The following is a 24408-nucleotide window of genomic DNA, read 5'->3' as shown; positions in this document are numbered from 1 at the left end:
TGAGCTGCACACATCTTGATTGCTGTTAGTGCTAGCTTGTAGTTTGGAGCAGCCACATCCTTAGTCAAGAAACCTTCTCTGACTACTTCCTGCTCTCCCCCGCTCCCTCATAGCTCTAGCTTGCCACTAGAGGCCTTGTGAACTGGGACAGGACTAGGAACTATAGCATTGAGTTGCCACTAGAGGGCTGGTGAGCCAGGACAAGTTTCTACCCTTCTCTATGGGCAGGGAGGTGAGAGATCCTAGGATACTGGAGGAATTCAACTTGGGAGGCAAATGTGTAAGGAGTGGTCATACCTTAATGGAATAGGAACTAGGTAGCTACTAGGTAGCGTGGATCAGAGATAATCCTGTCTTCCTCTGCAATTGGCAGGAAAGGCGGGGGGGGGGAAGGGCCCTTTTCCTTGAATCTCTTGAAACATTTTAATGACCCTTGCAATGATGCGATAACAAAGGCTCTTTACCTGTGGCAAGTCAGGGTGTTCTTTGTGTATCTATACTATTATGAATGCTACATGCCATCTCCATTAGTAAGTATGAAGCCTCACTGTGATATATAGAGGTAGACACATATAGAGATAGAGATCTAAAGAGATAGAGATAGAGATAGAGATATATCTTCAGCTTAGTGATCAGGAGCAACTGGAAATACAACAACTCTAAGAGTAGAAGTGTTCCTTCTGGATTCTGTCTTCACCCATGGACAACTATATGAGGCCACTTCCAGAATCTCCCACCCAGAACACATCCAATTTGTAGTGACTGCTGACTTGAGTAACAAAACCACGAATGTTGTGCATATGGAAGTGTTGTAAAGCTCTTATAGTAAGAAAGTGTGATATGTTTCAGGATTTTGTATATACAAAAGTTTTGTGAAACTCTTGAAGTGCAATAAAATGTGATCTCAAGCAAAAATTGGCTCATTAGATTTTCAAGCAAGCAATGCTGCAAGGGGCATCTAGTTTGGGTAATACACCTTGTAGCTATGAAACAAGGTTAATTATGTAGTTCTAGGAATAGATTAGACAAGGACTTGTATGGGATGGTTGGATAGGGATGACCCTGTGTTGAGCAGGGGTTTGAACTAATTGACACATCAAGGTCTTTTTCCAGTCCTACTTTTCTATGTTTATCAAAGATTTTGAGTATCAAGTTTTGAGAGAGAACAGATTTTGCCTCCTTCACTGAAGTGAACAAAGATACAATTTTTCTTTCTTTCTACAAATTCCCCTATTTTGTTCTCTTCCAGGCATTCTTTAAACACCCTTTCCTCATGAATACAGTATCCTGTGCTCATGTCTTACTAAATGCTGTTTGTCCTTGTTGTTCTTGTGGTCCAAACTATTTCCTACAGACAAAAGGACAAGGCTATTTTAACACTAGCTCACCTTTGGGTGAACTAGAACCTTGTTAAATTACCCAGACACCTTTCAAAGAGGTGTAAAACTCTTAATCCACTGCAAAATCTCTGAAGTTGGGCCATACATATTCTTTTTTCCTTGTCTATTCTCTACATTACTATCCTTCTTTCCTAATCCAATCTCTCTATGCACTGGCACCCTTTCTCTTTATGCATCCTATTACCTCAATAATGCCATAAAGTAAATGGTTACTTCAGTATATTTTCACACAACTAAATTTCCTTTTCTAGAAATGTCTGTCTTAAGGTAAACCCCAACCATCTCTTTGTTTCCACACATAAACATATCAGAAAAAAAATTGTTGTAAGGATATCTACTAAAAAACCCTCTATAAATACAGAAGTGAGGAGAATCTGGTGAAGTAAATTTAGCTTATTTTACCAAAGCATTCATACATTATCCACATTACCCCACTATCCACTGAGTTCTATTGACAGTGCTCTTTATGCATAAAAATACTGTTTGAAAGACAGAAAGCAGACAGAGCTCCAAATGAGACTTAACAAAACAACTGAGATTTTTGTCACGCCTGGCCTCTCCTTCACAAAAACTAATCTTAGCTTTTTTAGGTCATCAGATAAATGACATGCTCAATTTATGATGAGAAGACATTGAAATTCTAGTTTCTTTTCTTTTTTTTTCACAGAAAGCAATATAACTCTGATTGATACTCCTTAGCTGAACTCTCTTTCAGTGTGTTACATTTGCAAGAATGAAAGTGCAGAATTGAGCTCACAATTTCTCAGAGTAATAAAGCTTCTAATTAGAGGTGTATTAGTTAATGGCATTATAGCTAAGATTGTGTTTATGTTCATCATAGATATCTATTTTTAGAGATCAGAAAGGGCAGGGTTACAAAGGGTAAAATTGATAAAAAATGATTTCCTATGATCATAGATGCTTTATTTGTACTTCAGTAAATCCCTGGTTCTTTAAATACTGATTTCAAGAATATCTAGCAGAAAGAAAGTCCATTGACTAAATTATGTCATTTAGAAAAGTGGCCATTGGGTTTCCACAGCAATTTAACAAAATTGCATAAAGGTGCACCAGGGAAGTTTGTCAGATTGGGTGGTAATTGTCCATAAAATGTACCTGAAAGACCACTAGATGAACAGTTCATTGATCCGGACAAACAGCTCAAGAAAACCAGATTTAGGCATGGATTTAAGCAGCAAACTGCAATTTTAAGATAAACCATGTGACGGGTGTTTTATGCTCTGTCTCTCCCATGTCTTACATATTAGGCATTTAAGTGGATTCAGTGGGGGATTTAGGGGATTATCACTCCATAATCAGAATAGCAATGTCTGTCCTGCTGTAATATCTGTGCTGTTCAGACCTCCAAGAGCTTCTTTTCTCAGCAGCAGGGCACCTGTACACAAACACAGAGACTGCTCCAATGTGCTGTAATTCCAATGCATCAGAGCAGATACAATTAATCCAGTCTGCTGGAGCCTGGCAACTACCATGCTCCAGCACCCTCCCGCATCTCATCTTCAAACTGGCGGTGGGGACTTTTGAACTAAAGGTCATTGAATGAGCTTTAGTTCAAGTGCCCCTACCTCCATTTTCAAGTGTGAAAATGCTGATACATGAAACACTGTGGTGATTTAATTAGAGTGGCACTTGGAGCCACTCTAATTAAGTGCCACCCCTCAAACCCCAGAGCATGTGTAAAAGTGCCCTGTATAATGACTAGAAAACAATGTTAAACAAAAGACCAAACAATACAAATGTCCTCATTAGCCTTTTATGATAGATGATTCTAAATTGACTAATAACAGGAACCCTGGTTGTTACATCAAGATTTAATCCATATCCCTCTAAATCGTGGTAGTTATCACAAATATCTTAAAACTTCCTTGGCCAGGTACTTTACCTTGACCTCTTCTTCTAGAATCCCGCCAGTTCACCAGATTGTTAAACAGACATAGTTTCCTTATATTCAAATCTCCCTTCATTTATTTGTTCTTTGACAAAATGAAAAAATTCCATTGCCTCAAATGATCACTAGTTAATTGCCCTAATGGATAATGATGCAATACACAAACACACATGCACTCACATTCTCTTAAGGTAGTTATGAGATAATCTGAATATCATTTAGATTCCCATGTTGTGGGCCGGGGGGGGGGGAGGGGGGAGCTTCTTTTCATGGCCAAAAGTACTTCCCAGTGCTCTGTCATCTCTTTAAATATTATCAATAGACAGACACATTTACCTGTCCCATAAATTTCCCTGGTACAAGCCAGTACTCAGGATAGTGAATTGACTGTTGCAGGTCCACTTCCCTCTGAACTGTCCACTCTAATATCGTGCTGAACGTGTATGAAGCAGCCATTGGGCACTGCCTTAGCAGAACAGGAATAATCTGAAAAGTAATAAACTCAACAAGTTTAAAATCCTTGGAATCAACTAGGGGTAACTGAAACTTAGGCTGTGGCCAGGTCTACAGTTGCCTGAGCAACGCATTAGGGACTACTGCAGTGAGGCATGCCATACCCACTCCATAAGCACTATACTTTGGAATAGATGTTTTGTAGCTGTCTTTATATAGCACTGGGCATGCACTAATACGGTCTCCTGAGGAAAAACTTGAATAAAAAACATTACATCTATTTGTAGGGAGTTAACATATATGGAGTGAGCATAGCATATCCTAGTGAAGTCCTTAGTATTTCACTGTGTTAACAAAACTCTTGGGCTGCATTTTTAACCATATGTGGTATTGAAAAAATCACTGGGCATCATCAAAATGATTAGGTAATTCAGATCAATTAAAGGTTTTGTTTTCATTTGGTTCATCTGTCTATAATCCCAAATCAACTTGAATAACCCCAAATCATAACAACGAATTACAGTTTGAATACAATTCAGAAGTTTGCAATTTAAAAGTTTCAGAAATATGCAATTTAAAAATCTTTTCCAAAAACATTGTCTTGGATTATTTTGAGCCTTTAATCTTTCTTCTTTTGCTCCTCAGTAGGGAAAGTGTGTTTGCATCACTGGGTTTGTTGTAGAAAGCTACCATTAGGGGTAATCATGTTGCAAAAACTAAAGATATTCTAAGAAGAAAGTACCCTTTTCTTACTTTACAGAAACTGAATTGAAAAACAAAAAATAACATCAGTTCACATGACTTCCAGGAAAATCTGATAATGGATTGATATCCACACTAAGAACTGAACTTTAAAAACAGTATGTTAAAAGCATATTGTCCTGTTTATGTTATTGTAGCCTGTAAAAAAGCATTTTCAACATGTATAGACATGACTTTTATTGAAGAACTTCCCTTTTTGAGCTGATAAAATAATACATATGTTGTACTTTACATTATTTCTATTTTATCTTGTTGATCTTTAAATAAAAGCATTTTGGTTTTCTAATGTGGTAAATTAGCAAGTGAGTAATACTATCTTTATAAGTTGTATAGAGCAAATAATAGTGATAAGTGTTATAAAAATGCAGATTACATTTTCGTCAAATTTATCCTGCTCAAACCCTTGATCAGTGTCAGTTAAATCAGCTCCATTGCAAACATGAAGGAGAACAAGGTCCTGCATAGCAATAAGGGTTTTAAAAAATCTCTATGGCAAAGCTAGGTTTTATTGGGTGGAAACCCATCAGCTATAGAGTGTAGATCTTTAATAATCTCTTTAAACTCCCCATCTTTATCTAATCTCTTCTGAAGCTATTCAGGTAAACAAAGTGGATAGATTCTTAAGCAATGAGTTTAGTTACTCTTGTTCTGGACATGCTTGAGCTTAAGGGTTTGATACAATGCTCCCATTTTGCCAATATTTTCCCTGTTCTTTTCCCTCTTAAGTTATATACTTTCATGACTTACTTAGTGGAAATTCATTCTGATCAGCAAATTGTCTGTTATATTTTTCATAGGTTAACTAGATGGATCTCTTATTATCTGAGGAATGTTGCATGTTTTTGATCCAGCTCTACAATGCACTTTAAACAGCTGGTTGTTATTTCCTTCTCAAAGCTTATGTATGTTCACCCAAGCTGGACCTTATGTTTATAACAAACTCCTAGCTATATACTGAATATTTATGACAATGTAGGAATACATTTTCTGTGCTTCAGTTAACTCAGAGTTATGCCTGAATGAAAATGATCAATGCCGCAGCCAACGGTTAAAATAAAATGACCATCAAGAGCAAGACTTTTAGGAACAGTCAACAGTTAATGCATAGCAATAGGCTATTAAACTACTGTTAAAGACTGAAATAATACTGATGCAGGGTTATTTATATTCTAATTCAGTAAGAAATATTAAGTTAGGAATACTATGCAAGGTCTCAGATACACTATCATTTGATATTGTTATAAATCTTGTTTAAAATTCATCTTTCATGGAAAATTGCCATTCTTCAAGATCCAACATCAAGCCAGTATAAGAACTTGGGCACCAATCAGTGATTAAGCCTCTTTGATCCCTTTCTCCACACATGGTTTTATCATTTATTACACTGGCACAAATGCTTACAAATAATCTAACTTACAAAAATGAGAATGACTTATTTTCACTATGCAGGCATAGTATAATAATATTTTATTATTTTTACTTTTCTCCCCTTTTATGGTGTACTATCACATTGCAGAACACTCCTTGTTTTGAGAAGCTCAAGATTTGTACTACACTGTATTACAAAGCACATATTTCTATAAAATCATAATGGTCACATCTGAACTTATAGGCTAGGGTCAGAATGACCCATAAACCATTATATGGAATCAGAAACTGGTTCAAATCTATAACACAACAGAAGTCCAGTGCATATAAACTACTTTCAAAATGTGTGAAACCAGTTTAAGATAAACCTGGATGGAGGTAGTATCAAACTGAACTGATTTAGGTTGAATCATTTTATTGAACTTCTATTCCAGATCTCCTCCAGATTCAAGTTAAGTCATCATCCCCCAGCATCCCAGTATGTTTTGCACTGCTCCTGCAAACCCCACTGGCAAACTGTCCTTGCAGGGTGGGCATCTAGCCTTGAAGGGAGGTGTGTTCTAGCCAGAATAAAAAATGAATGCTTGTTTACTTGCTTGTTGGTTTAATGTATGCAGTTTAAACTACCTGCAAAGATTGAATTGATGCAGTCTTGGGCTTTTAAGGGTCCATATTTAGCCATAGGATGATAAGCAGAGAGTTTTCTTCAGCAAAATGTTATGGCATGAGTAAAACCTACTCAGTTCCACCTGTCCCTGACTAATCAGTTACTCAAGTTGAGTGTTTTCTGTATTCTTGACTTGATTAAGAACCTGATTAGACTTCAAATACATTTAACAGTGAACAATCCAACTATCTGTACCCTGAAAAGAACCTAAAATAACAGGCCCATTGGATTAAATAAAGCATTAATAAATAACACAAAGAACACAACTTAGATACAGTTCTCTGGTTTGCAATATCACATTCATAATGACATATTGTAAATACTAGTAAGTATTGTCTATAGATATTAGATTTTTACTTTATTTGCTATTCGATTGCTAGGAACTTCCCAGCAACATGATGAAATCTTTATTTTATGTTCTCCAACCAATATTCTAGTGATCGCCCTACTATCTTTCCCATCAAGAAAAAGTTGATTTAGAACTGCAGGAAAAACAAACAAACAAACAAACTATTAACAGATTGTGCAACTACTCATCATTCCTGGTAAACTTTCTGGCCTCAAAAATGTAGAATTGGGAGATTTAATGATAAGAATACAAGGTTTCCTAAAGAATATTAGCTTTAATTCTCTGAGCATACCCAGGGAAGGCACAGGGGTATGTGTGACCCCAGATCTGTGCAGGGTGGGGTGGGTGAGCTGCAGCTATGGGCTGAAGCTGGGGCTGCACGAAGCTTTTCTCAGAAGGGTCTGGGCTTGGGGTGGGTGGTGTCAGCATTGGGAGGGGGATATGGGGGGGCTGCAGCCACACCAAATTTCACTTTAGCCCCCATAGTCCCTGTCCAGTGCTGCTGCTGCCCTCCTGGTGCAGCCCTGACTCTGTGGGTGGAGATGGAGGTTCAGCTGTAGCTCCACATGGGGCCGGCAGCAGTGGTGCTGGAAGGGGGCTGCAGAGGGGCTATGGCAAAATTTTGAGTGTCTGCAGCTTCCCCACCCCTGTAACCCCTTCCTAGCACTGCCACCACCCACCCTGAGCCCAGCCCCCACCAAGAAAAGCTTGGCACACCCCCAGCACCAGCCTCCAGCTGCAGCTGGCCTGCCCCACCCTGTGCAGATCTGAGGGCACATGCCCCACCCCCATGCCATCCCAGGGTGTGTGCAGTGGCAGGAGCTGCACCCCCATGCCCTGTGGACAAGTTGTGGCTCCATCCCACACCCTTCCCACCCCAGCAGTGTCCATCCCTGCTCCTACCCCACTCCTCCCTCAACGCAGGGGATGTTGATCTGTCCCTTCCATACCACTTCCCTCCTCTCTCCCTTTCCACCATACCAGACTTACAAGCTGCATGCAACTCTGCAAGCTGCCAGGCTCTGCTCCTCACTGCCTGAGTGCTGTGGTGAGGCTGCATGCATGCACTGGCATTTATCGGCCAAATTATAGGCCACATCTGGAACCTAAACCCTTATTTCCCATAGACCCTTGGTATCTTTTTACATGATTTCTATGTGCACAGTGTTTTTTCAAGAACATAACCATGTGTAAATCAAGGCCCAACTGTACTTCTTCCTTTTGTGTTAATTTATTCTTTCCCTTGCCCTAGTGAGAGCAAGAGAGCTGTGAACTTAGAAACAGAAAAAAACCTATTGGGTATTGGAGCTAAAAGTGCCTTGCCTTTTTCAACTTTGTATTACCACAGACTGTTTTATAATTAAGAAGTGAATTTCCTATGAAACATTTATAAGAAATATATTTAAATAAGACAAAATTATGCCTCCCATGACAACAAGATGTATTCATGTAACTTTCTACATTAAAATCTTACATGGTTTCAACTAATAGTATCTGTTATATTTTCAAAGTTATCAGCAGAGACCCTGGTTTTCCATGATTAAAAAAAATATCCCCAAATTTCAGTTTTAAAAAAGGAAACTGAAATCCACATTTTTGTGTGATTAAATGAAACACCACAATATCTATATATTAGTGGCATTTTCTTTGATCACAGCAAAATTTGGATGTTACGTTACTTTTTTTAAAACTGAAAATTGGGGATTTCTTTAAGTCACAGAAAACCAGGATCTCTGGTTATCAGGCTTATTGTAACAGATCAGTATGATAGTGCTCAAGTGATGTTGTAACCATAATGATCTGAGAAAATATGCAAGAATACAGAATTTTTGTGGATGTTATCTTTTTTGTGGGATAGACTTATACAAGCTTTTAGGTGTCATAGTACCCTTCCTTGGGTCCCATGGAGAGAAACAGACACAGCAGAGTTAAACAGCAGATGGGACAAACCTTATGTAAAACTCCATATGTAAATAACAAATAGGATATAAGAGAAATTATTAGCCAGTCAGCAGACAAGTAATATGCAGTAAAACCCTGATAGTGGAAACAATTATCAGGTAGATTATAATGGGCCATGAAATCATTATGTATGCTAAGTATCTGGTTCTTAGTGATGAAGAGACTGATGATTTTTTATTACCAGGGTCCTCTTTTGAAGGTTTTTTGAAAATTTCCCTTGAGCAGGAAAACTATAAGGTCAGACAGGGAATGGCTTTTTTATGAAAAATGTTCCCCTACATGTGTGGTTTTTTTTCTCCTTCATATTTTTTGGTGATCATTCATTCTGGTGCATTGTTTTTGGTTTCACCCATATAGGGAATTTGATGAGGTATTGCACATCCTGGGATCAGAGATGTAGGGCGATTATTGGGTATCCAGGTTGTGGAAGTTGCACAGGAGTATGTAGACTGGGCAGGGGGTTGGCTAGACTACTTCTGCTGCTGCCATTGCTGCTGCTGTAGCAGCATCAGCTCTGCTTTGGCAGCACCATGACAAAGCTTCCTGGGAGCTGATCTTGGTGTCTCCTTTGTTGCCCCCATCATCCCCACGTATAGATATTAGGTGCAGGGCTGCACCTGGTCCAGCAAAGGGTCCTGGGGAGCGGGGGGAGGGGAAGCATTTCATTTGCTCCACTTGTCTCCAACCCTGCAGATACAGTTCTTGGTGTACTGTGCTGGGCTGCCTGGCTACTATGGCTTCACAGGCAATGATACCCAGGGACAATTCTGTTGTTGTGGCAGCAAAGATGAATTGCCCTGTGTTGCATTTATTGTTAAAGTAGGATTAGGTGTCATTAGTTGCCTGTTGATCAGTGGGGTGACTTGAGCAAGGTTAAGAAGCTGTTTGAAGACAAGGCGTGGGGAGGCTGGGAATATTCCTTTCAAGGTCTGGTCCTTTTGGAGTATAGGCAGCAATTGTTTGATCATCCTTCATATAGATTCAAATGTGTGATGGTAGGTGACAACCCAAGGTAAGCGATCAACAGGGATCCTGATTTTCTCTGATAAACCCCCCCCAAATCCCCAATTTTTGGATTTAAAAAAGTAACCCCAAATCCACTTTTTTTCCACGATTAAAATGAAATGCCACTAATAGAAAAATGTGGATATTGAGATACTTTTCTAAATCAGAGGAAACCAGGATCCATGGCGAACAGTAGGGGTTTCCTTCTTGTATTGCAGTAAGATGCTGTGATAGTATGGTACTGTGATACTCAAAAGCATGTTTAAGTCTATTCCAACCATGTAATTAGTTTAATTAAGGATATTACCCACAAAAATCCTTGCCTCTCAGAACAGATTATGTCATTATTAATTCCAAACAAAAAAAGGACCTTACTATGTGTAAACAGAGTATAATATCAGATATGTTTGTATTTTTAGCCTAAAAATAATTATAATATCATATTCAAAATCATAAAAGTAATAATCACAATTTAAAAAATGAAACTGGAGAAACACCCACAGTAGTGAATGTATATTTCTAGTGTTTACGTGCAACACAGAAAATTTATTATGCTATTGGCCAAGTATGTGTTGCTAACTAAAGTAATAGTAGTTACATAAATAAATAAAGTAAATGCTTTACTGTTATATATTAGCTATCATTTTCAAATGTGTCAAAACTCTTAGGAAATTCAGATTCCTACAAACTGGGAACACTTTGCTGAGTATTCCCAAACGAAATATAGTAACTTTTTAACACACAAAGTGCTACTTTGGTGCTTAGGGAGAGGACATTAAGCATGCTATATTAATCTGAAAATGGCAAGAGAATATTTAGAGAAGCCTCACGAATCACCTATTACACACAGTGCCGTGATGTCTTTTAGTTTTGCATTATATTCATCATTGTAGCAGTGGAACACTAGAGTACTTATATGGCATTAAAACTAATCTATTCTAAAATATAAACAGAATATATCACAGCATGAGAAAATTATTGATCTGTATTTCTTGTTCTCTGAAGATATATGAATGGATTTTGTGTACTGACATTCCTTACCTAAACTTTACTATGTAAAACCTATTCAGATTTCAACTGGAATGGGTTAGAAAAAAATTAAGCACATTGATCCTCCTCTATTTTCCCCCTACCTCCCCATGTTTCTTTCTAGCCCTTAAGCCTAAATAAAGATTAGGCGATTACTCACAAGCTCATTAAGTATCCAACTATGGTGCCCCTTTTAAATACCATTTTATTCAGCACCAAGCTGCCAGTATTATTTAAGGACCCAACTGTTTTTGCCAGCGAATGAATAAATAGGACAAAATCCAATATCATGATCTCCAGTTTTTATCCAACCCTATTATGATTCAGCCTTGGAAATGTAATAAGAAGTTTACATCCATTTTATTTTTCTATGCTTTTAATGTAATGGTTTTCATACACTGTCTCAGTTCAATGCATGAAAAATATTTATAATAAATAATTTTGGTAATTTGGCATTTTTTCAGGTGAAATAAAATCCAGGAACTGACTGAAATTACTTCTGTCTTATTCATATTTAATTGATGGTTTAAGTAAATCTATTTAAGGCCCAGAATTAATTCCAAGGCATGGCATGTATTTGACATACAGAAATAAATATTTGTGTTGTGCATAGATATTATTTCTATTGTCTCCCTGGCTAAATTAACACAGAAGTAGGATGATTTGAACCTCGATCTTTTCAGGGAGAGTACATAATCACCTAGAGAAAGGTAAAAGCAGATAAGTAAATTTTAGAAAATTCTGAGCCATTTCAATTCAGGGCACAGAGAGGGATTCAATTTCACAGAAATTAGGGTACAGGAAGATTTATTGCCTGAGTAGGGCAGCCTGATTGTGTAGGCTTGCATGCAACCCTAAGTTGCAAAGAGTGCTTTCACATCTCAGTAAGTCAGAAACCTGGACAGAAATTTTATAAACAAATTTATTTCCATGTTGTGATTAACCAAGTGCACTCTTACATTTACCAGCCTGTTATTTTCTGTAATCAGAGTCATTGACAGAGAGGAAATGCATATAGCATCTAATTGGTTTGTCATTTCAAATTTATTTTCCACATGTTAAAATAGTTCTACATACTCATAGCAGTTCTTAAATGAAGGCTCTGTTTTTCAGTTATCACCCCAAATCCAAAAATAAATTGCTCTGAGATAGAAAGTAATCTGGCAAAGCTAAGGTTTGGTGTGTTTAACCCCCCATTAGGATAGAAAAACTTGGCTGAAGTATTCCATATATTATATAAAAAATTACTCCATCCGCGCCCCCCTCCCCCCCATCCACTGAATAAACTAAATATTGGAACAGGGAATATTCTTTGGTAGCATCTGTGATAAGTAATTAAATGGTGGTGTTGAAACCATTTTCACAGCATTAACACTTCCCCAAAGATTATGATTTAATGAGCCCATCTATTAACATCTTCAATTTTATTTTGTATAAGTGGTCCCCCGTTATCCTTTACCACATTGTTTAAAATTCCTTTTAAACTTAATTCCTAAATAGGTCCACACATCTTGGCATATATTAAATTTCCTTGGACTAAATAGTACCATTGGGTATAGCTTTGAAAATGGTAGTACTTCCAATTTTGACCAACTAACTTACATTAAGATACAGCCGTAATTCACATAATTTAATTTAAGAGAACAGGAATTGTGTAAATTAGATCTTTAACTGAAAATGTCATCCGCATGTCAGAAAATCTTCTTGCAGGGGGTTGTAGTTAAAATTATCGATATGTCTGTTTTAAGTCCTCTTGCTAATATGAAAGATTCCTATATTAGAAGCAAACATAATTAGGGAAAACTGAAGGTCTGAAATCCTGTGACGTGTGAAGCTGTAGATTTTGTTTTTGGCCTCAGATTTGTATCAGAATAACACAATGTCATGTAGAAGACTTAAGTGCAAGCACACACCTTTCTCTTCCAAACACATACATAAAATAACTGAAGGGATGGGAAGAATAAACAGATATTCCTCAAATGTTTAGGATCCATATTTTTGACAAAACTCAGCATCCTACAGCTCCTATTTAGCCACTTATATGATATGGGAAGATTTAAAACAATGATTAGCAACCAAGCTGTTCCTATAAGAAACAACAGAGATGAATTTGGCCGTGTCATTTAAGTGTCTGAAGAGCAGTGGAACTCTGTTGAAGATCTTGTTTCACTGTAAGTGCTGAGCACTTTAGAAAGCCATTATTGTGCAATCTGTCTATTTGATAAAAAGTGTGTGACCAACACATCCTGAATTAAAAATATAAAAACGAAGGCGCTATTGTAAATGAGAAGACTGACTGTATCTATCCTGTAGCATTATGAACAAGGACAAACTTTTTGATTACATATTTCTGACAGATGCTAATATGAGTATACAAATTTAAGGTTCTTGATGGATCTATACTACATAATGGTTTTTTTTAACGAATAAAACTACAAAAACCAAAAGGTTTGCCCCCCAAACATAGCTTCCTATGCATAATAAAACATAGCCCCATACATTTCAAGCATTTTGCTACATCTCCCTGAATTGCTGGGGAAGTCAGGAAAGGATATATGTGTCCAGCGCTTAGCAGCAGAACTATTAATATTATCTGAAGTATCACAGATACATAAACCAGTGCTGATGGAAATATTTTTTTTCACATACTAGCTAACTGTCAATTAGTTAGATGGAGACATTAAAAATGTTATAATGAAAATGAGATTATGACATTTTTGACATATAAGAATTATATTAAGGTAAAGCAAGATATTTCTTTTGATTATGTAGTGCCATTACCAAATCTCCTGTACCACTAATAAAGCTAAAATGATTTAAGGGGAACACTGGAAAAGATGATTGATACAACCACCAAGACTACACCAAGCTAGGTATTTCACTGGATAGCATTAAACAGCATATCAAGCTCTCCTGATCATTGTGGATGAAACCCTGAACAAAATGAAGAACCTTATTGCTTGTATATATATATAGGACAGTAACAGACATGCTAGATTTAGTCTTAAGGTATTAAGCTGTCACTACCTTTCTCTTTCAACACTATTTGTGACAGCTGCAAAGTGTTTGCATTAACTGTCCTAGTGGATACAGTCTGGTAAGAATGTTACATAAAATTTTGATGAAAGGTCAGTATTTCCAATGATTATGAAAGGTCCTGCTGTCACTCATCTACTGACTAAATGAGAGCCATTCTGACGTCTGACAGCTTTTAGTCCATTTTCAAATTAGACGAAAAGCTGGCAGATTCTTCTGGACTATTTATTTACATAAACTCCACTGATTTATAAAATGCACTTTTTCAAACAAGACTTTAATTCACCAGAAGAAATCTCTTCAGCTGCTTATGCTCTATAGTAATCCCATTCCACATGGGCAAACATGTCAACTAAGTGCAAGTCCAGGAAATGTTAGCTGAGAACAAATAACTATAAACTGTCTGAAGGAAGAGGGCTGTCCCACCTTTTAGTGCCTGCTTAGATCATTTGCCTGGAGCCTCTGATACTAGGTTTCCCAGCAAAATACCTGGTGCTTCAGTTCAGACCACTCTGATCATAACTTCAATTTTAACATTAGATTCGCTAAAACTCTTAAATGCACTCACAGTATATGCCATGGGTTAGGTAATGCCATTAGCACCTTCCACCTTTCTTCTAAAAGCTGGTTGAGGCAGCCCAGAGTGGCTGTGGGGAGATGTGGAGACAGAAGGAGAGGGAGCATGGCCCAGTAACATGGACTCTGCTGTGGACAAAGGGCAGCTCCGAGTTTTGGTTTCTGCTACTGCCCCCAGTAAACAGAAGCGAGCCTATTAATAACCAGAGATCCTGGTTTTCTCTGATTTAAAAAAAAAATCCCCAATTTCTGGTTAAAAAAGTAACCCAAAATTCACATTTTCCCATTATTAAAATGAAACACTACTAATATATATATTTTAATCACGGAAAAATGTGGATTTTGGGTTACTTTTTAAATCCAAAAATCGGGGATTATTTTTTTTTAAATCAGAGAAAACTAGGATCCCTGCTAATCACTCCTGACTAGAGATGCAGTCATGTCCATAGAAGTCACTGATATGAAATGGTATCAAAGTATGGTAATAAATATAATGGAATAAACCTAGCTTGATTTTCCTAAACTGCCAAAGAGGATTTAATAACCAATTAGACATGTGCAGCCTTACCAAACCCATGCTGGAAATCAGATTAATTAGGATCAAGGTAATCTGAGGACTACTAACTGTCAGTCCTTGTTTTCAACAGTGTTAGAAGAAATAGAATGGTATATATATATAAGGATATACTATTATTAAAAAAAAAAACAACACAGAAATATTTTGTTAAATAATATCTTAGTGACCACATCAGTATTCTGTCAAATTCTTGCCTTGTACAAAGTGGTGTTAAAGGTGGCAGAACTAAGTCCTCATGAACAGCAGTTCAAACATTTGTAAGAGAAAAGAAATCTAACTCTGCCAGCAGACGGAATTAACAGTAGGTTGGCAGATTACTGTAATTATGCAGGCTGGAATTTAAAGGAATTCTCTGCAAGACAAGTCATGAAACCTCTGAAAAGAAAAGGACTTTTGCACCTCACCCAAAAAGGACAAATTAATATAAATCCTCAAAATCACACTCTGTTTTGTACTCATGGACTACAAATTTTCCTACTACAGTGAACTGCAAGTCTTTCTTTCAAGGTAATCGTATTAAAAGTATTTCAATAAGAAATGAAATAACATCCCTGCAGTTCATAGTGGTACTTACTAGAGTTCATACACAGCCACTGATCTAATACTGTAACCAGGTACAAAGCCAGACAGCATGAACAAACCATGCAAAAGACACGTTCATTTTTTCACTTGAACATTTTTCCAAGCAAAAAAATATATTATGTATTCACTTAAGACTAAAACACTGTTAAAGATGTTTTCAATTAAAAAAATATATATCAATATAGTTTACTTTATGTCGAGTATGAACAATAATGACAAATGTTATTCTTTACATAGTATGGGACTGTTGACATCACTTAAATTGGTATACTGTAACATCTTAAACTTTCCCAAGAGTTTCATTGGACCAGCTGTTACAAACTCTTATAAATATGGGTACATTCATCTTAAAACTTTCTTGGTGTACCATTGTTTAAACCCAGGTGACTTTTCATTTCTTTTGGAGAAATGATTTTTTTTTATGTTAAAGGTCAAAATCATTGCAGCAAGGTTAATCAGATAGAATACTCCTTCAAATACCAAATTTTTGTCTCTGGTTGAGTATCAAAACATTTAGTACTTAATAAATGGGGAACCTCGTTTTCTCCAATAAAAAAAAAAATCCCTAATTTTTGGTTAAGAAATGTAACTCCAAATCCACATTTTTCTGTGATTAAAATGTAACACCACTCTATCTGAATTTTTTTTTTTAATCAGAGAAAAGCAGGGTTCCTGTTAATAAATAACAATACTATTCAGAAAATGACACCAACACTGAATGTTTCTTGGGCTTAACAATACTAACAGACTGATTTTTAAAAGTGGTTAGGGTTTGGGGCATAAAAATGATGATATATTTAGCCCTCCAAGGAGAAACTAGAGACTTTAGAAAATTCACTGAGGAATCTACCTGAATCTTTGAGGATCTAAATATTTTCAGAAATATAGCTCCAATTTATTAGCTTGCATAGGCAGTCCCACTGCTATTCAATTGGTGCCATATCCAGGTGCATCTTGTGACCCACTGAAGTCACTGGGAATCTTAATTTACTTCAGTGGGCTTTGAATTAGGCCATAGAATAAATATTTCCAACAATAGATCATAAATATAGTTAAAGGCTTCTAATCAACTTGCATATTCCTTTAAAAGTTTTCTGTGAAAATAGGATGTGAGAGTTTTATAGAGCATAAAATATAAAATGTGTGGCTTATGCATTATAAGAAGGTTTCTTATATGCTGTGTAATAGCTTTCCAGAAAATATTTTATTATGTTGGTCAAGCATCCAGTTGTTTTAGGAGAATTTGAACAAGGAATTTAGGATAATCCTATATGGTTTAGCGAATGGTTCCAGGATAATCAAAGTGATCATAATATAACTAAACCTAAATAACAATATGGCTAGGTGTATTATTTCATTTTCAGCCTCATGAAATTTTCCTTTTAAACATTAATACTTGACTGGTTGATACCAAGCTCTTCCACTGATTTTGAAGTATATTGTTTGATATATTATTACTGAAAGACTAACTATACAGCCAGAATTATCTCTGCACCTTGAAAATGAAATGAGGTTTCTTCAAACAGAAGATATATTGAGAGGATCTCAGTACAATCTTTTCAATTTGTTAACAACATGCCATGTTTATGCTTTACTTTCTTAGAGATTATTTTAAAGAAACACATCTAAATCTGCTCCATTTAAAGTTCTGTGATTAGTCCATAAATTTTGACCTTGTTCCTCCCCAGAGAGCTTTCCAGTTAATTTTCATTAGCATTAAAATGATATAGTAATTTATTTTACTGATACTATAGTAAATCTCAGTAGGGACAGTTTCAGCTCCTTGGTGATAAAGAAAATATATCTATCACTTCTTCTCAACTCTGAATATATATATTCTCCTTTATATTTCTTTTTATCTTAGCTTCAAATTAAAAGTAATTCGTATGCAGCTTTTAAATGATTTCCTAGCATTTTAATATTTACAGTATTTCACGATGAAATATAAAGAAGAATGACTTTTTTAGTGTAACTATATGTTTTGAATTAGGAGATGTAATTACAAATAGAAAAAAGAGAAGAATAGTATTGATTCAATATAACCACTCGACAACTTTTACAAAATATTAAGGAGCAGTTTTTCAGGCTTACTCTTATACATACAAATCCCTTGCCTCTTGTGCTCACCTATCCACACTGGTCTATAAAGTTCCAGTAGAAAACTAATGGAAACTTAGATAAGGAGTAAAAATGTGGACGTGGCCAACAATGTGTCTCCTAGATTAAATTCCAGGTTGAATGGTGCTGCCTAAATACAGAGAAATTACTTATATTTTCAAAACTGTTTAAATCGACAGTTACAAACTATGGGAAGTGCTGACCATAGTGTTATTTTGAAATTCTCAGCCTAAATCTCCTGGGTATATGCACGGATGGATTCACAATTTTTAAAAGGGAGATGCAGAAGCAGCAACCAGAACTGTAGGAATAGCTTCACCCTTTACTCCCAGTCTTGCAACCAGATGGGGCTGGTGGATTGTGTTGTTAAAGCATTAGAGCAGCAGCTGGGGACTTTTTTAAGGTTCCCCAGGTAATAGGGGATAATCAGGTAATAATCAGATAATAATCTCCCTCTCCTCCCCATCCTAGCCTCCCCTGTCTCCCATTTTCCTCCATGCTTTTATCCAAGCTGGGGCTGGCTGCAGAGAGGCTGCCTGGGTAGCCAGGCTCACCCAGGAACAGTGACAGTGACACTGGCAGGAGGGTTCCTGGAAGCACCTAGAGATGAAGGTGGGGACCGGGTAGGGAAAGGGAACTCCCTGTAGCAGGCTCTGGCTCCAGGGATGGCCAAGACACCCTTTGGTGATGAAGTAACTCCAGTTCCACTCCAGCTTCTCAGGGTACCCTCCCTTTTCTACCTCACCTGCTATGCCTTGATGTATCTTATAATACTTACGGACTGCTCCAGGGTTCCAAAGTGAACCTCCGTCCCTCAGCTATCTATTCTGGCAGGCACCAGTTTCACCCTTCTACTGATAAATCATGGCCCTCCTGGCTCTATCCATGCTTTAGAGCACAACCTGTCTTAGAGGGCAATACTCATGACCTCCCTCCTCCCATATAGCCATGCCTATGCCTTGAAGGCGTTACTTGGTATCACTCTGGAGGGGGTCTCCAGGTTCCATCACAACACTTGGCCTTTTTGGGACACTTACAACCTTCCCAAATTTGGCCCCTTTTATCTGGCCATGGTTGCTGAGCCTAGTTCTAGTATCTTGGACCTCAGTGTCTGGGTCCCCTCTTGGGCTCTGGGCCCCTGGCCCCAGGCCACTGGCCCTCATATCTTGTGACATCCCCCTTGGGTTTCTGACCCAGGCAAAGCTGCTTGCATGCTGCTCAAACCCCTAGGGTCCCTGATCCTTTCAGGACTCTACATAGCGTGCCTCTCAGGAGCCCCTGTGGCCTTACCATCCCCACAGCCACAACCAAAGGTTTGGTGCCTGTTTGAAGGCTAGGATGGGTGATTCTGGGAAGATAAGGATTTTCCTTATGGGTTCAAGGGAGAAGTGATATGTTAGAACCAGTGGTGTACGATTAGTTTTGGGGTGGGGGGGAGGGGGCGCGATTTCTGTACTGCAGCAATTCTTCACATGGTACCCAGGTGGCTTTTTCAAACGTGTGATCTATCTCTCTGGAGGAGTGTCCTTGTTGAGTGAAAGCCTTTTTAAGATTAGTGAGGTGGTCTGAGCCTTCAAAGGAGCACCAAACCTCATTAACCTCATCACCAGAAGCAAACTTCCTATGGCCCAGAACACACCAAATGGATCCGGACCACACCATGACAAGACATGCAAAACCTGCCAACACATTTCCACCACCCCCACAATTACTACACCCCACAACAGAGCCATCAGCATTCCTGGATCTTAGAGCTGCACCTCCAGAAATGTAATCTATCTTAGTCAATGCACCAAATGCCCCGATGGAAAATACATAGACCAAACAACAACTGTGCACCAGAATGAATGCACACCGGAAGTCTATCTAAGACAAGAATACCCAATTACCAGTGGGTGCACATTTCTCACAAGGAAAAACCACTCTGTCTCCAATCTCTCAGTTATAATCCTCAAAGGGAATTTATAAAATTCTTTTCACAGACAAGCCTATGGACTTCACTGCATCAACCTCCTGAATACAAAAAATCATGTACTAAATATTGACATTCGATTTATGACATACTACAACCTGCCTGACACCTGACTCCCCAAGTACCTCTGCACTCTTGCTACATTCATTCCCCTTCTCTCTTCCTCCCCAACCCAGCCTGTCTCTCACCCACTGACTCCTCAATTTACTTCTTCACTGGCTGCCTGTTTTGCATGCATACCAGCCTCTGGCTTCTTTACTATTCATTCCACCCAGGAAAGGCACACACCAACTGCAGATGCTTCCTCAGCCTGACGAAGGGTTTTTAAACCCGAAAGCTTGCTAAAAAAAAAAAAAAAATCCAACTATTTAAGTTGGTCTAATAAAATCAGATTCACCCAAACAACCTTGTCTCATACAGAAATAAAATTTTGTAAGCACATTTTTTCATATCACAATTGCAAATAGCTGCACTAAAGTTAATTCTCTCAAAAGAAGAACTGCAATTTCTGGCAACTTGGGCAGAATCAGACCCTAAGTCAAATTGCCTTATCTCTGTATGTATGTAGAAATGTCAATAGTAAAACTTAACTGTGATGTGAGGGTATTGTGATGCTGCTACTTGTATAACTTGGAAGATAAAAAATACTATGAAATCATAAATTTTATGATAGATGAAGCTTTAAGGCTGTTGTCCTTGTCGGTTTTCCATTTATGCCACCCTACATGTTAGAAAGTTACAAAAAACAATAAAAAAGAGAAAAAACCTCATTCAATGACAAAGAGCATATAAATCTTTACATTTTGACTCATGGTAGAATGTTTTATATTGATTTCCCCCCTATCACTCTGCTTGCTTTTTCCTTGAGTCTTTTAGATGTGGCTATATTTTTTTCTGAACAGTAGAAACCTTTCAATATCATTGTATGTTCAATTAGCAAGCTGTCACTAAACCCCAATGCAGAAAATGTCTCCCGTCAGGCTTTCTTCTGTGTGCATTCACGGGATGAACTTCTGAAACTACATCTTCCTGATATAAGGAGAATTAAAATCTAATATTAATACTTAAAGGTGCCTATTTCAGTAGAAAGGACTTTATATTTGGGAGACAAAACAAAACAAATAATCCCTCCTTCCCCTCATATTGATAGGTTAAAGTAATATTACGAAATAACCCAAAGTCTTTACCTGTGGTCCATATCATCTATTCTGTTTCCATAGGCTGAAAAAAAAAATCTGCAGAACTGAAAACCCTGCCCCCAGAGACAGAAATAAGAATTCCTCTCTTGGCTTCATCCTTCCCTGATTTTCCACAGAGTCTTGCTTAGTCAAGTTTCTGAATTTGACCTCCAGAGGACATTATCCCGAAATAGAAAGCTGTGAGGAGGACTAAATTCCTGACCCGTACACAGAAGTAGCCTTTGAAGGGGATAATTACAATTCTCTGATATTAACAAATCTAACAGAGCATGTTTATGGGGAGTACTTAAAACCAGTAGCTACCTCTTGCAAGAGTTATAGGCCTTGTTAAGAATATTCTAGATAATATCTCCTCCAATTTTGCCAATAAAAGATATTTCACTCTCATTTACTTGTAAAGACTTTTAATGTGATGCTAATATGGTTATGATAGTAGAGACTGGATTTTCCCCCCATCTTGCATAAAATCAATAAAACATCAATGAGAATAATAAAGATACATAGGTCAGAATGCAATATCTTCATTATTGGTGTTAAGAGAGGTGGTTTGAAATTTTGAGAATCAGCATAAATATTTCAGTTTTGTGATTTCTTCCCCCTAGCCCTGATTATCATGAAAAGGTTAATATAAAATGTTTAATTACAGGTTGATTCAACCTTTGTCTGAACTTTACAACTTGTTCAACAAAATGGAATATTTTGAACCAGACTGGACTAAATCCAGAATGGTTCCATGGATGTCTAAGCATGATGTACACTGAATGTTTGTATCTAAGTTTCAGAAAAAGACTTCCACAATAGCTCTATTCCCCAAGAAACAAAATTCAGAAAGGATCTAAGTTCAGAGCGTACCTCCATTTTAGTTCATAAACTTCTTTAGATGCCTATTAGGCACCCCTGACAATAGTATGGATGAGATGGACTCGTGGTATGCCCTCTGTTCACGGTGCTTCAGGTTCCCCTCTTGGGTAACTTTTGTTGCTCTGAAATCCCTTCTTTTATATTCTTTTCCCCTCCTGATGACTCTTCATACATGAGCATTGCTGATTGGTCTTTCTGTGGCCATCACACTGTCCATATCCAGTCCTGTCAGCATGTTCTTTTGTTTCACAAACCCATCACATGCACATATCCTAATTTTGGCTTTCCCGATCCTCTTCATTTGGCCTGTTCCCTAAAACCAGAAATCTCAAGGGCTCTACACTTGGGCACTGTGAACTGGAGCCACCTTATCTTATGTTATGGAACACTGTGGTACATGCCTACAATTTCCCAGCCTGTGTCTATCCCTGTCTGCCTTGAAGTCTGTGAAACTATGTAACAACCAGGGTTTTAGAAATCAATTAACCCAAGGGTTCTCAAACTTTGTGATACCACAGTCCTGAGTGCTGGATGGCAACAGCAGTGAACAGGGAGCATGTGTCTGGCAGCCACCACCACCACCCACCACTCCACGCTGCCGCTGCATGCTGCTTCCTCATGCCACTACACATACCCACTGGGAAGTTTGTGGCCCTCTTTTAAGTTGTTCATGACACCCCCTCCCAGGGGGTTGTGACCTATAGTTTGAGAATCCCTGAATTAACCATTGCCGTTGCCCTGGACCATTATTATAATGCATATTTACTTTACTTATAAGCCAGTTCCCAAAAGGAAAAGTCTAAATACCATTTTCTAGCCATTGCCCAGAACAGCTATCACATTGTGGGCTATTCACAGCCTCCAAACTCCCATGAGCCATTCCCATGCCCCACATGGTTTAACCATGATCTTGATGGGGCATTTGGCCCCAATGTATTCTCATGTTTATTCTGGGCTCTCTACCTTTCCTAATCTCTGCTTCTCTCTTTCAACCCTCCCAACTTTGGTTCTTTTTCTCTGGCTGTGCTGTGTCAGCCCAGGTATAGTGCCTTGGACCTCAGTGTCTGGGATCCTGGGCCTCATCTCTGGCCTTCCCAGGCTGTGGACCCCTGACCTCATCTCCTTCTCTTTCCTATGGCCAGTCTCTGGTCCTGTCTCAGTCTTTTACTTTCACTTTCTTACTGGGCTCCTAGCCCTGGTCTTCACACTACTGGGACACTGGGCTCTCTAACCCTGACTCTGCCTTGTTTGGAAGCTCAGCTGGGACCTCCACTCACCCCTAATATGGCCATATAGACCCTAATAGGCCCATACCAAAATCTCTCCACTCTGGGTCTCAGTCCCCTACCAGCCCTCAACTCTTTACTCATTACTGTCAAGCTTGGCAGAATCTCTGTAAGTCAACCAATAAAAGCAGAGCTCTTTCCCCTTCAGCCTCCAGTGCCAGACTGACTTCGCTGGCTCCAACCCTAGGTTTATGCGTCTACCAGGCCCTGCTCTCTTTCTGGTCAGGTTTCTTCTCTGAGCTGGCCATAGGTGCTTTTGAAGTAAGCTTACTGACTGGTCTAAGGGATAGTTTACTGCTGCTGGCCATTGCTACAACAGTATCTTGTCTCCTATGCAGGGTTCTACCCTATTGCACTATTGCTAAGCTGCTGGCACTTCAGTAGGCTCTCTGCTGTCCACGTGGGCCCTCCTCTTGTACTACTGCAGAGCTAGTTGCTCTGTAGTAGACACTCATCGCCTATAACTCTCTTTGGTAGCTAATCCTACTGTCCTCCCTCACATGGAATCTTCCCCCATCTAGGGATCTTCCTGAGCTTCCTGTTACACTGACCAAAGCATGTGGTTTGCCGTGCATGCATCCTGTCTGCAGGTCCATCATTGGATGTGGAGCCCTACCAAGTATCAGTGCTCAAAAAGATTAGGGTAGCAGGCATCAGAATCAGTAAGAAAAGCCACTCAAGAGCAGTTTAAAGTCAGATGCGATTATTTCAATATTTCCAAATCAAAGATCATTCTAATAATTTTAGTTTCATGAAAACTTGTCCTGATAAGAGCTGTAAACCAAGAATAAAATAGAATTTCCCCAAAGAAATAAATTCTGAATTTTACTGATCTTGAGTGCTTAGGCATGAATCTTAACAAAGACAGTCTGAGGGTTCAATCTCTGAGGAAACTGGAAAGACTGGTGAAATTACTTTTTAGTTGTAATGTGAAGAGCTTTGACATGACACACTATAAAATTACACTTCACAATAGTGTGAATTTGAGAAAAACAAAAGCCTACTTTAAAGCTGCAACACTAGAAAGCTTCTGCCAATATTGCTAAGTCAACAAAACCCTTTAGCAGAAACAGCATTTGACTTTGTCTGCCAACACAGATATATCACCTGCCCATGTGTCAAAACTAGGCTGGAAAAAGCACTCTGTCAGCACTGTAGCATCCACACTGGGGTTTCACCATTGCTGCTGTGTTGCCTAAGCAATGTGAAAAATATATATCCCATAGGTGACCTAGTAATGCATGCAAATGTCTTACTTTTTCTGTAATTATGTTTACATTTTCTACCCTTCACAGCT

At 38.3% G+C, this 24408-nt stretch overlaps 1 protein-coding gene and 1 long non-coding RNA gene across 2 annotated transcripts in view; both read right to left on the bottom strand.

Moving 5' to 3' along the window:
* KLHL1 (kelch like family member 1) overlaps positions 1 to 24408 on the bottom strand; it is a 474742-nt gene that overhangs the window by 182499 nt on the left and 267835 nt on the right. The gene's annotated exons all lie outside the window — the stretch shown is intronic.
* LOC109306457 lies at positions 1 to 24408 on the bottom strand. The gene is made up of 3 exons (XR_002100000.1): positions 24398 to 24408; positions 6642 to 6651; positions 1 to 82 (listed from the first exon to the last, which is right to left on the bottom strand). It is a non-coding gene; the product is annotated as an uncharacterized LOC109306457 (long non-coding RNA).

The sequence above is a fragment of the Crocodylus porosus genome, unplaced genomic scaffold (genome assembly GCF_001723895.1).
Source record: "Crocodylus porosus isolate Cpor-Errol unplaced genomic scaffold, CroPor_comp1, whole genome shotgun sequence".
In the NCBI taxonomy this organism is placed as follows: domain Eukaryota; kingdom Metazoa; phylum Chordata; order Crocodylia; family Crocodylidae; genus Crocodylus; species Crocodylus porosus.
The sequence above is the reverse complement of the archived record's forward strand: the minus strand, read 5'-3'. Positions and strand labels throughout refer to the sequence as shown.